This window comes from Myotis nattereri (assembly GCF_964212035.1).
Source record: "Myotis nattereri genome assembly, chromosome: 13".
Classification (NCBI taxonomy): Eukaryota; Metazoa; Chordata; class Mammalia; order Chiroptera; family Vespertilionidae; genus Myotis; species Myotis nattereri.
Genome location: NC_138088.1, coordinates 30,079,987 through 30,093,699, shown reverse-complemented (window position 1 = coordinate 30,093,699; position 13,713 = coordinate 30,079,987).

Genomic DNA, 13,713 nt, shown 5'->3' with positions numbered 1-13,713 from the left:
GCAGGAAACACATAAAATGCTGAAAAAAAGTGACATTATGTTCATGCTTTTTCAACAGTCAGGTTTTACCTGATTTCCTCATCTATTCGTTTTTTTAAAACTGACAACCCTAAGAATTCATTAAAACAAAACATCAAAGGAGCATGTAAAATGTCAGCATTCAAAGTTCAATATTTTAATTCCAGTCTAAAGATACTTTCAAAATAAACTACGATTTTTAGTGGGGGAGAAATAAAACACACAAATGTTTCAAGAAAGACAAGTGTACTTCCACATATTTTTGCATGTTGAGATTGTCCTCTTACTGAAAGTAACTATTATTTGCTTAGGTTGGATACAGGATAAAACCTGGATCTTACAGTAATAGCTGTATGCTGAATTTATGGAATTAGAATGTTATATTATAAAGTTAACCTCTTTAGATGTTTAGAGATCATCCAAATTCTCCATTAGGGATTTGCTACATAAGAGTACGTAAAGCCATTTTATTGATAATAATAATAGGTTGGTGGAGTCAGGGTCTTCCATCAATAATTATTACTATTCCAATTTCTACAAGTTCACTTTAGTGTGCACCATACAAAGGCCCCAAACCAAATACAATGTCAGCATGAAGCAGAGGATGCCTTAATAACTTTGAGTATGATTTCTGAGCATAGAATTAATAAACGGGTTTAAAAACAGAAATATAGCATTATTCCATGTGAAAATGACCCATGATTTTTAGATTATCAAAAGCTAAGTATGTGCAACACGTTAGGTTGCTTAAAGCTTACACAGACTGAACATTTGTAATAGATTAAACCAGAAGAACTAATGTGAGCGGGATTTAGAAGTCTTATTACAGCAATGGCCCCTGAGGCAATCAAGATTTAGTCTCAAAAAAAGAATAGAAAGCCTCCTTGGGAGTTAGTTGTAAAGTTTTCACTTAACTAATTATGTTTCCCTTGACAAGTTATTAAACTTTTAATTAGTGCACTCAATGTGTAAATGATATGATTTATAAGCTCCTGGAAATTCTAAAATTAGATAATAATTATAATACAGTTTGAAGAGCACTCACTTAGAAATTAAGTAGGCTTATTTCTTTCATTTTTTAAAATATTAAAATATTAAATGACAAGTATGTGCAAAGCAAAGTTACAGCACATAAAAGAATCAAGAATACTAAGCAAAGCTGTCCTCAATGATATAAGCTAGAAGAATAGGGGGATAAATAGCATACAAAAGTAAGATTCCTTTGACCTATATATGTCATTTATCCATAAAAAATAACATGCCTCTCCCTTTATACAATTTCTATCAGCCATAGTTAAATAGTAAATCAGACTGAAGTGGTGAATGTTTGCTGTTGAGAGGGTATGAAGTGGGATGGGATTTAAAAAGTTTATGAAATTAAGAGTTTATTACATGGATAAAAAGCCCCCAAACCTACTGAGTGAGACTTGGTTGGAAATTTTACATGAATCCAGAAATTGGGGATTATCTGTGGATAATAAAATCTTCTACGATTCTGTTGACCAAATGGACTCTCGTTTCATTTATTCTGCTTCATGACACTAGAGACTAAGTCTAATATATGTGAGGGAGGGAGGTATCAAAGCAGGGAATTGTTCTATGTTGGTTATAATAAAGTTTTTTATTACTTCATATACAATTATGTTTTTGCTATTCAATAAATTAAATATGCCTTGTAGACAAATTCTGTTTCATGATTTTTTACCAAATGTATTTTAGAGTATTACTAAATACATGGTAGGGATTTACATACCTCTGATCCTTCCAGAAATCCCCCTCAAGCTAAGAATTACAAATTAAAAACAAAAACTGCCCAGCTGGTGTTGTTCCCAGAGGCCACTGGTAGATTCCTAGTCAGGGCACATACCAGGGTTGCTGGCTCAATCCCCAGTAGGGGGAGTGCAGGAGGCAGCTGATCAATGATTCTCTCTCATCAATGTTTCTATTTCTCTATCCCTCCCCATTCTTCTCTCTCTAAAACCAATAAAAGCATATTTAAAAACAAAAACACTAATGAGTCTACTACTTCCTATTCTCTATCATTAACATGTGCTAATTTCCAAATTATCGTACAAGAACTGTGTGTGTGTGTGTATGTGTGTGTGTCTGCTTTAATTTGGAGAAAGTTGTTCATTATTAAATCTTAAAAATCTACTTGCTTAGTTATCCAATAGTAATATATTCCCAATTTTCTAATTATACTAGATATTTCTAGAGAAACCTTATTTTGTTATTATTATCTAAGCTCCATAGTTCAGAGTATCATTAAGCACATAATAATTAACTACAAATAACTGATTTGTCAAAAAATCATTTTTAATTTAAAACTAGTGATTAGTAAATCTGGAATAACTACCATATACACTATAATTAACGCATTCATGTCTAATAATTTTACAGAAGAAAAAGTGGTGTGTGTGTGTGTGTGTGTGTGTGTGTGTGTGTGGACTTGAGATGTATATCAAAGAAGGAAGGAATGCTTATTTCAGAGAAAAGTGACAGATATGTGAACTTCAAGTTGCTTTGTTAAGCTTAATGGTAAAGAGGCATGAATAGTGTGAACCCAAATCAGACTGTAGACTGTAATATTTCAGGTTATAAACCACACAGCCTATCATACAGTTGATATTCAAATATATATATTTTTAAATATATTTTATTGATTTTTTACAGAGAGAAAGGGAGAGAGATAGAGAGTTAGAAACATCGATGAGAGAGAAACATCGATTAGCTGCCTCCTGCACATCTCCTACTGGGGAGGTGCCCGCAACCCAGGTACATGCCCTTGACCGGAATCGAACCTGGGACCTTTCAGTCCGCAGGCCAATGCTCTATCCACTGAGCCAAAACGGTTTCGGCTCAAATATATTTTTTAAAATAAAATAATGTAACATGTATGCTCAAAAAGTTTCCAAAACAGTCATAGTCCTTTTATAGTGTTACTTTTAAAAAATGTTCAGGTACTGTTGTTGAAAAACATAGGGGACAATAAAGAGAAAGATAGTGTTACTGTGAGGAGCAAAAAAGTAGACCTTTTATTACAAAGATAATTATAATGTAGAATCAGCTTTCTCTATAACTTATCATTATTCATATGGCAATTATTTATCTTTTCACATGCTTTTATGTAAAATGTCTAAGAATTTAGCAATTAGTTCATCTCGTTTTTATATTGTTCCATGAAGAATTTAGCATCTATAATAATAAAAGGGTAATATGCTAATTAGACTGGAAGTCTTCTGGACATCATTCTGGACGTCCTTCCTGACAAAGCCGGATGGGGTGAGGGGGCGTTTGGAGAAGCCAGCCTGGGTCCCGGGTGCCTGCCAGAGGCCAGAGGAGAGAAACTCAGTTCCCGGGTGCCAGAGGGAAGCCGGTGCTGGCAGCCAGTGGAAGGAAGGCCTAATCTTGCATGAATTTTCATGCATGGGGCCTCTAGTATTTATAAAAGAAGAGAAGTGTTAAAAATACTTGTTATACACTCATATTTAAATCAAGATGCCCTGTGAAATCTCTAGTACCGCCAAATGATCGAATAGCCACAAATAAATACCGCTTTTGTTCTGATTATACATGCGAGGACAGATAAAAATATACATTTTCTCACTGATCAGAAAGATATTCTTCAGATCATGATTTTATTATCTTTTGAATAAGAATTACTAGTTTTACTTAAGTAAAAGAAGAAATATAATTTTATTTAACCAGATTATTTTCTCTTGGAGAGATGGGGATGTTGCCAAGCTTCTGAATGAGAACTATCAAATTAGGCACATCAGATGTAATGTTCAGATCTTAAATGTATGCAGTCACAGAATGTTAAATATGAAGCATCACTAGGTATTACTCCAATAAAAGCCCTTAAAAAGGTTTAAAAACTGTTTTCATGGGGTAATTGATTGATGTACCCACAGGGTGAAGTGCTTTAATATTAATATTCACTTCTCACAACTGTAAATTACTTATGAAGAAATTCCAGGGGGAAAAAAAATAGTGAATTTTTCTTGCCAATTACAACTTGTGAACTATGAGGATCTCACTAAAAATAAACAATTTTTTTTAAAAAGTACCCATTCACCCTCTCGGTCCGTAAACGTACTTACAAGCCCAGGAACCACATTTCATACACCCCAGCTTCCCCCTAACCACGATCACAATGTACCAATGTTGATTTCTTGGTTTTGATAGTTTACTACAGTTCCCAGTATGATATTACCACTGGGAAATAAAAATAAAGATACACAGGACATGTCTGTACTACTGTTGCAACTTCCTGTGAATATATAACTATTTCAAAATAAAACTTCAACAACAACTATTTCATTAATCAACAGAAAGGGTTGTATCACCATGGAGAAAAGGTGAGGTTAAAAGTAAGATATGGTATTTATCACATTCCCTTGGAATTTTGCTCCTTCTAAATTCCAATGTTCATTTACCTGGAGCATCATCTACAAATGGGCATATGTATGAATTTTAGTATTTATAACTAAGTATGTAGTATTAGGATACAAATGATTTTTGTAAATTAGATGTCTTCCAAAGAGTACTAATTCTGCTATAATGGCATTGATGGAAGAGAGACCTGAAAGGTAACTAGAGGTTGTTAGAAACTTCAAGGGGAATTTCAGGAAGTAGAGGCAGCCCCTGTAATGGTATAGAGCAGAGATTTTCAATTATTTTTCATCTCATGGCATACATAAATCCATGAAGTTCTGTGGCACACCAAAAATATATTATACTAGAGGCCTGGTGTTCAAATTCATGCACCAGTGGGGTCTCTCAGCCTGGCCTGTAGGATCGGGCCAAAATCGGCTCTCTGACATCCCCCGAGGGGTCCCGGATTGCAAGAGGGCACAGGCCGGGCGGAGAGACCCCACTGGTGCACAATTGGGGCCAGGGAGAGGGATACGGGAGGTTGGCCAGCCTGGGTGGGGCCAAGGGAGGGCTCCAGGGCGTGTCTGGCCTGTCTCCCTCAGTCATGATTGGCCAGATCCCAGCAGCAAGCTAATCTACTGGTTGGAGCGTCTGCCCCTTGGTGGTCAGTGCACATCATAGTGAGCTGGTTGAGCAGTCTTAGCATATCATTAGTATATTACTCTTTGACTGGTTGAATGGCCAACCAGATGACTGGACACTTAGCATATTAGGCTTTTATTATGTAGGATTCTTTTACCTATCTGACCAAAACAAGATGCAATTTTGATTCAGTCACACCAGACAGCTATTTTAGTTGTCATTTTTTTATGTGGCAATTTAAGGTAAAAGAGATCAGTGTTCCTAACTAAATAGTCAGGTATTGCATGTTTTAACATGTTTTGTGGCACACTGGTTGAAAATCACTGGTATATAAGTATAAGAAAACTTAGTCTAAACCACAAATCACAATTAGTGCTGTGATCACAATGAAATATGATCTGATCTGTAGAGGGCTGAGGTACTAGATATGATAAAAAGGTGACAACAGTACATGTCAAAGTGACTACAACCGAATTTGTGAAGAAATGAAAAGAAATGGCTGTGCGGAGTAATGGATTCACCAAGAAAACAGATCTTAACCTATTTAAGAGCTCACATAAACTTTTAATCAATTTGCTCTATACATGTCATTTCTGAAACTCTCATGAGTCGCTGGGAGGAATACAAATTGGTGCAGTTTAAAAAAATAAGTTGGGAACATTAATTAAGAATTATAATATTTCATAATTTTTATTGAATAGTTAGACTTCTAAAGATTTGCTCTGGGAGCAAAACATTTTAAAAGTTATCTGAAAAACAAAAATAAGTATATGCATCCAGTTGTCAAAGGCAGTGTTACTTACAATAACAAGGGGGGGGGGAAGAGCAAATGTAAAAAAAGGGATTATGCTGTGCACTGAATAATGACACCCAGACTGTCAATGTTCTAATCTCACACCCTTTTATTATGGAATCTTACATGATAAAAGGTATTTTGTAGGTGACATTAAGTTCAGGATTTGATATTAGGAGATTATTCTAGATTTTTTGTGTCTGTGTGGGCCTGATATAACCACAAGGGTCCTTATGAGAAGGAGACAGGAGACTAGATAGAAGAGGAATTGCTAACCTGCTGGTTTTGAAGATGGAAAAGTGGTTCACAGCCTAATCAATGCAGTTGCCTCAAAAACTTAGACAGGCAGGGACACAGATGCTCCTCTACCATCTCCAGAAAGAAAGCCAGGTTCCCAACTCATTTTAGTCTTTTGACTTCCATAACTTTAAAATAATAAACTTATGCTGCTTTAAGTTAGTAAATTTCTGATAATTTTTACTGGCTGTGTGTAAATTTTTGTGGTCATAATCATTTCTTCTTTCTATTTTACTATACAGGGTGTGGCAAAAGTAGGTTTACATTGATTAATATGGAAAATAATACAATACTAGATAATAATAATACAAGAATAAACTCTGTGTTTCATGTCCTCACAACTATAAACCTACTTTTGCCCCACCTGTTTTTATTATTTTTCTCTAATGAGTATCCACTTAAATAATACAGTAAATCATAAGCAATTATTTAAGATTCTTAAGAAGAAACTAAAGATATTTGGTGGACTTACTTGTGAATTTTTTATCAGTTGGGCCCTTTCCTACTCCTTTCCTATTAAATCATTTAGGTGCCTGGCCACTTAAATTGAATGGTCAAAATCTGACCTTATCTGTAAAGGGCTGAGATACTAAATATGGTAAAAAGGTGATTTTTCTTACTTTAATATCAGTGTATTATAAGCCCAGCCAAAATTACATTTCTACTGGAACTATATAGTATTCATTTTCCCAGAGGTGGCGGGTTTCTACCAAAAGGATCATCTACCAGTACTTCCAATGACATACATTTAATGATTTATCAGGAATAGAAGCTAGAAATGGTAACATTCTGACACACAGAAAGTAAGTGAGGATGCTGAGACTTGAGAGGTTAATTGATTTGGCCCAGAATTCTGGTCGGGAAAAACTGTACCTACTAAATATTATAGGATGTTGTGACTCTTGGAACAGCAACTGGTGATAAGAAGAATATGTAGTCAGCAAGAAATGTGATGACAAACCTGGGGCAAGCCAAAAGAGCAGATGGTGCACTTTAATTTATATATAGTTTCTGGAAGAGCATCCATGGAAATTTGGTCTCATTCACTTTCTCCTTATAAGTGGTCACTATGACCTTGGTGAACTCACTGAATGACAATGCTTTGCTAATGGAGATTCCAGACAATTTGATTTTTACCTAAATTGATGAAGACATTTCAATCAAAGTATTTGGACACATTACACCACCAGAAATAATGACCAAAGATCTTAACCCATCTCTTCATTGAATGGTATTTTGAAGTAAATAAATTCAAGATGAATGAATATATTTGAAAACAATTAATTTTACTTTTTAAACGTATTGCATAATTTACTGTGGCATTTTCTACAGGTTAGTTTAAGTATTTATATACTGTACTTTCATGATAATTCGTGTTAATTTCCAAATCCTATTTCTAGTGCCTAAATATTAAATAAATTTTATAACTCTTTGAAATAGCTAAAAATAAATACTATTTTAAATTTGGACATGTTGCAGCCATAAATAACAGTTTCAAGATATAAGATTAATATTGGTATGTCTATATTTGGTCAGATGTATTTTTGTTTGGCCAAACATTATTTATGCTTCATAAAAACTAGGCCAATTTTTAAAATAAGGCTTTTTCACTTAGAATTTAGATTTCGATTTTTTCTTGGATAATTAAAATATCTGGCACTATACAGCTCACAAAGAAGCATGGCCATCATCAGAAGAACCTGAAGAAAGTTTCCATGCCTTAAAAGACTGGTGCATGCATGCACACTCAAGTTTCTCTCAAAGTCCACCACTAACACAACACATGCAGACAATTAATTTATTACCAACCTGATGCTCACAGACTGGCATCTTACAGTTGTTTATATGTGACTTCCCAAATGTTCACAATGAGAAAAGATATAAAAGTGAAGGGAAATTTGCAAAGGGAATATGCAAAGGTTCCAAATAAAAAGTTAACCTTCTTAAACATTTGAAAAATTATCTAAGTATTACTCGTCATTTGCCAGGAAGCATCAGACCTGGACTTGACATTTGCAGAGAGCTGACAGTGTCTCCTTCAAATGGGCTTAGAAAAATCCTGTCAACAAGGAGTTAGTCTACTACTTGTATCTTTCTTTATTCTTTTTCTGTTTGATCTAAAGTTGACACTGCCTTCAGACCCTGACCTTTCTATTCACCAAATAGGCAAGCATAAGGTCAAACCTTTTCCAGAGGCTTATGGAAAGCATTTCTCTTAGAAACAATCATTTTTGGTACACAGCGTTAAAATAGTTGGTAAAAATGCTATGGGATTTCTCAATGTATGTTTAATAATACACAATACCAGCACATGAGAGTGAATTTACTTGAATGAAAGCTATAGAAATATCCAATGTGACAATTCCTTAACTACAAATAAGAGCTCACAAAATCTACACCGTGTAAACAGATACATGCCAACACATTTGGAGAAAGACATGACACACTTCAATTTCATAGTAAAGGAAAGAGAGTGCCGCTTGATGAAGGTTTCCGGGTCATGGGAAAGTCTCTGCAGAGAGAGGAGTTTGCTCTATAAGCTTCACTGACTGGGATTTAAGTGATAATTTCATTATAGGGAAACAATTTATATCATCAAAATACACAAAAGATAGTTTTATGTCACCAATATTCAACATTCGTCATATAAGTCCCCCCAAATTATTTTAATTCCATTAATATTTTCAGACTAGAGATTCTAGGCTAGAAGTTTAACAGAAATTTATTAGTGCATGTGGTATGAGTATGGCGTGTGTGTGTGTGTGTGTGTGTGCGTGTGGTGTTTGTATTGGTGTGTCTGTGTACGTGTGAAGGACAATTAGGAAACAGAATCAGAGCAGGCAAATATCATTGTGTGCAATCCTCATCTTAATACAAATGTAAGGCGTTTATACTTTCCATCAGTATTAATGAGAACTCCATGTGAATTTAGAAAGCACAGACCTCGAGTTATTTTACAACTTGTCAAAGTCATCAGGACAGAATGCTTAACTCTTTTACATATTTGTTTTGAAAGGACCTTATATATTTTAATTAATGACTTCTTTATATTGATATACTGAGAAATAATTAAACACAAATAATATCCATGGCAGAAAACTTAGATTACGTTGAACAGCTGAGAACCGTGAAATATAATTTTGTTTCTAGTAAATATACACGAACACCTTCGTAATTCTGTTATGTATATTTACTGGCACAGGAGGGTTTTTTTGAATTTTAATTCAAAAATTTTTTGAATTTTGAATTTTGAATTTTTTGAACTTCATCTGAATTTTAATGGCATAATAATTTTTACTACAGTTCTCAGAAAACATTCACAGACCATAATAAAATGTTTTTTTAGGAATGTTAACCCTTCAACCTTTGCATCACCTTTGAGCTAAATCAGGAACATTGTGGAAGACAGAGTTGGCCAGATTAATTAAGACTAGGATTTTAACACTGAATTAGAGAACATTCTAACTCTCTCCGCTTCTCCAAATTCTTTACTATAAGATGAATGGATAAGTAGAAGAAAGCTCTAGCCAGGTTTGGATTGCCAAACTATTACAATACCCCAGTTAGGCTGAAGGAAAAGCAATGAGAGTAGCAGCTTGGAATCAAATGAACTCAGAATTCAAAGTTATCTCTGAATCAAATGAGATCAGGGAAGGGTAAGAAAGAAACTAACATTTTCCTGAGCAGCCACTATGTGCTAGACAATCCCGTGGTCGGCAAACTGCGGCTCGCGAGCCACATGAGGCTCTTTGGCCCCTTGAGTGTGACTCTTCCTAAGCCTTAGGAGCACCCTAATTAAGTTAATAACAATGTACCTACCTATATAGTTTAAGTTAAAAAAATTTGGCTCTCAGAAGAAATTTCAATCATTGTACTGTTGATATTTGGCAAATATCATTGTCAAACTACAGTGGGAAGGCCGGGGAGGGTTGGGGGGGGGGGGCTGATGGTAAGAGATCAACCAAAGGACTTGCATGCATGCATATAAGTATAACCAATGGATGCAAGACACTGGGGGGGAGGGGGAGGGATGTGTGCTGGGGGGGGAGGGGAGGCCAGGGGGAGGTCAATGGGGACAAAAGGAGACATATGTACTACTATTTGTAATACTTTAAACAATAAAATAATTTTTTTAAAAAAAATGAGGAAAAAAAGAAAATATATACCTATATTTTAAATTACCTTTTTAAGTTCATTAATGATTGAAAAACTTAATGAAAATTCCTTTGTCATTGGGTTGTTCATCTCTTTCTTATTAATGCACATCAAATCTGTATAGCATATTAACGCTTTATCATCTATGTTATAATGTTTTATCAAATTTGCCATTTTATACTTTTTAAATGTTTAAAATGCTTTTGTTCCATTAAATTTAAAATTTTCTGAGGTCAAATTTGTCATCCTTTCCTCTGTAGTTTCTTTCTGTGATGGCTGTGTACCTTTTGAAGGGTGGCCTATAGGCTTGTGGGTTGAGAGCAAGAGCTACACCTGGTTCTGATGAGAGGTGAGCCATGGGAATAGAAGCGAGGGTTATCCAGACAGTTTCCTAACACCCAGAGTGGAGGCAGGGGGGCGAGCCTAAGCCACCTCCGCCACCCGGCCCCAGCAGCCCTGGCGCAGAGGGAGGGGGTTTGTGCCCAAGCAACGCCGGTGCCCGGCCTCAGCAGTCCTGCCTCTGCAGGTGAGCTGCAGAGGAAACACCTTTTCTGACGGCTCATTGGCTAAGCTCCCCATATGCCACTGGCAGCATTCTTGATAACTTTGGTAATAAGAATCCAAGAAGGTGATCTAGGGTTTTTCCACCTCACTCCTGGAGGGAAAAACGAAGGTCCACTGCTGGAGGGGCTAAGAAATGTCATATCCTGCCCTAGCTGGTTTGGCTCAGTGGAGAGAGCCTCAGCCTGCAGATCACAGGGTCCGGTTTCAATTCTGATCAGGGGCATGTCCCTAGGTTGCAGCCTCCTCCCTGACTAGGGGCCCAGGTCAGGGCTCATGCAGGAAGCAACCAATCAAAGTGTCCCTCTCACATTGCTGTTTCTCTCTGTCTTTCCTTCTCTCTTCTATGCTCTCTAAAAATCAATGAAAAAATATCCACAGGTGAGTATAAAAAAAGAAAGAAAGAAATGTCATATCCTATGAAAGAAACATCTTGAAAATGGCTAAAGAAAGTTGTCATTTTTTCGCAGTGAAGGGATTAGAGTCTGTGTTGATGAAAACACCTTGGTGGCTGGAAGTGCAGCAGCAGGGTGATGGGGGTGGCGCCTTCCCCTGATCTGCCCGCAGAGGGAGGCCAGACTGCGGCTTAGGCCCACTCCCCATGGGCCTAAGCTGTCAGTAGGACATGCCCTGAGGGCTCCTATACTGTGAGAGGGGGCAGGCTGGGCTGAGGGACCCCCCACCCCCACCCCGCCCCCGTGCATGGATTTTGAGCACTGGGCCTCTAGTATTCATATAATGGAATATTATTCAGAAATTATAAGGAATGAACTACTTTTCCCACAACAACGTGAACATTTTTCTTACAAGTTCAGTGAAAGAATTCAAAGCAAAAGACTACATACATTTTGATTTCATTTACATTACATTAAGTAATAAAAAGAGATCTAAATCAGAATAGTGATTGTCTCTGTGAGATGAGAAGGGGCAGGGGGAATTTCTAGAGTGAAGGCAATGTTCTATACCTTAATTGGTGTATTACTTAAACCTGTGTATACATTTGTAAAAACCCTTCGAACTGTGTCCTTAGCAAATGGCATTTTGTAATATGCAAGCATATCTCAATTTTAAAAATAAGAGAAAAAATACAAATTGACAAAGTGAATTTCTCTTTTTCATTTATTGAATAATTATCACTGGTATTAAGTAGTCAATTCCTCCCCATTTGCTATTTAAAGTTCAATTTCTTGTCTTTGAAATGTGTCCAAGGGTACATCCTTCTGTGTTTTACTATCCTTAACGTTAATTCCAACTGCTTCATAGGTCTCCCTAGCTACAGCACCTCATTCCTCATTTTGTACATGTTCTTATTTACTGCTGAGTTCATTAGAAAGTATTCCTGCATTATTTTCTCTAATTCGGCCTGGTACTTCCCCAACAACAGAGAGGGCATTTTTGAAATTACTAATAAATAAGGAAAATATTCCACCCCTGGCTAAGAATCCATCCCTTTATTTTGTAATATTGTAAATGCATCTTCTACCAAACTGTCTCTTCCAAAGCAACTGAGCAATATTTCCTAACATGTTGTGCGCCTTTCTAGAATATGACAGACAACCAAATTAATTTATCCTTTCAAAGTGTTAATGGCTTGTGAAATTGGACTCGATGAAATGGTCTGGACAAGCTGCATAAACCTTTCTCTCACACAGACTTTCCTGTTTTTAAGAGCACTGCTTGGTTTGTATTTCAGAACCATAGTGCTCTGTAGAGACAGAAGGGGGTGGGAGGTGGGAGAAGAAACAACATTAAAAGGAAATAAAAAGGACTTCTACTCAAATGAAGAGAAATAACTTAAATAAGAAGTTTCATGGTAGCTATGAAGAATGTACAGTCTTTTTAATTTAAAAACAACAATAAGCCCAGCTGGTGTGACTCAGTGGTTGAGCATCAACCTATGAACCATGAATTCATGGTTTGATTCCTGATCAGGGCACATGCCGGGTTTCAGCTCAGTCCCCAGTAGGGGTGTGCAGCGGCAGCCAATCAATGATTCTCTCTCATCATTGATGTTTCTATCTCTCTTTCCCTCTTTCTTCTTCTCCCTTCCTCTCTGAAATCAATAAAAATATTTTTAAAAATAACAATAAGATCCAGATATGAATATTTAAATATTTCCCTTTTAAGTTTATATTTAATTTATTGGTTAATAATATAATGAAGGTTTCTGCTGTACAACTCTATAACACATCATTTGTACATTGTATTGTGTATTCACCACCAAAAGTCAAGTCTCCTTCCATTAACATTTATCACCCCTTTAACCTCTTCTACATCCCCCTACTCCCTTTCCTTCTGGTAATCACCTCCATTGTCTGTATCTATGAGGGGTTTTTTTTCATTTTTGTTTTTGTCTTTTGCTTAATCCCTTCACATTTTTCACCCAGCTCTCCAAACCTCCTGCACTCAAACAGCTGTATTTGTCTTTACCTGACTGCCTTATTCTACTTAGCATAATGCTCTCCAGGTCCATCCATGATATTGGAAAAGGTAAGATTTTATAGCCAAGTAGAATTCCATTGTGTAAATGTACCACAGCTTTTTTATTCATTCATCTACTGATGGACACTTAGGCTGCTTCCAAATCTTGGCTATTGTAAATAATGCTGCAATGAACATAGGGTGCATATGTCCTATTGAACTAATTCCTCAGGTTTCTTCAGATATGTTCCCAGAAGTGGAATTGCTGGATCATAAGGCAGTTCCATTTAATTTTTGAAGAAACATCATACTGTTTTCCACAGTGGCTGTACCAATCTGCATTCCCACCAATAGTGCATGAGTGTTCCTATTTCTCCACATCCTTGCCAACATTTGTTTGCTGATTTATTCATGATACACATTCTGGCAGGTGTGTGGTGAAATCTCAT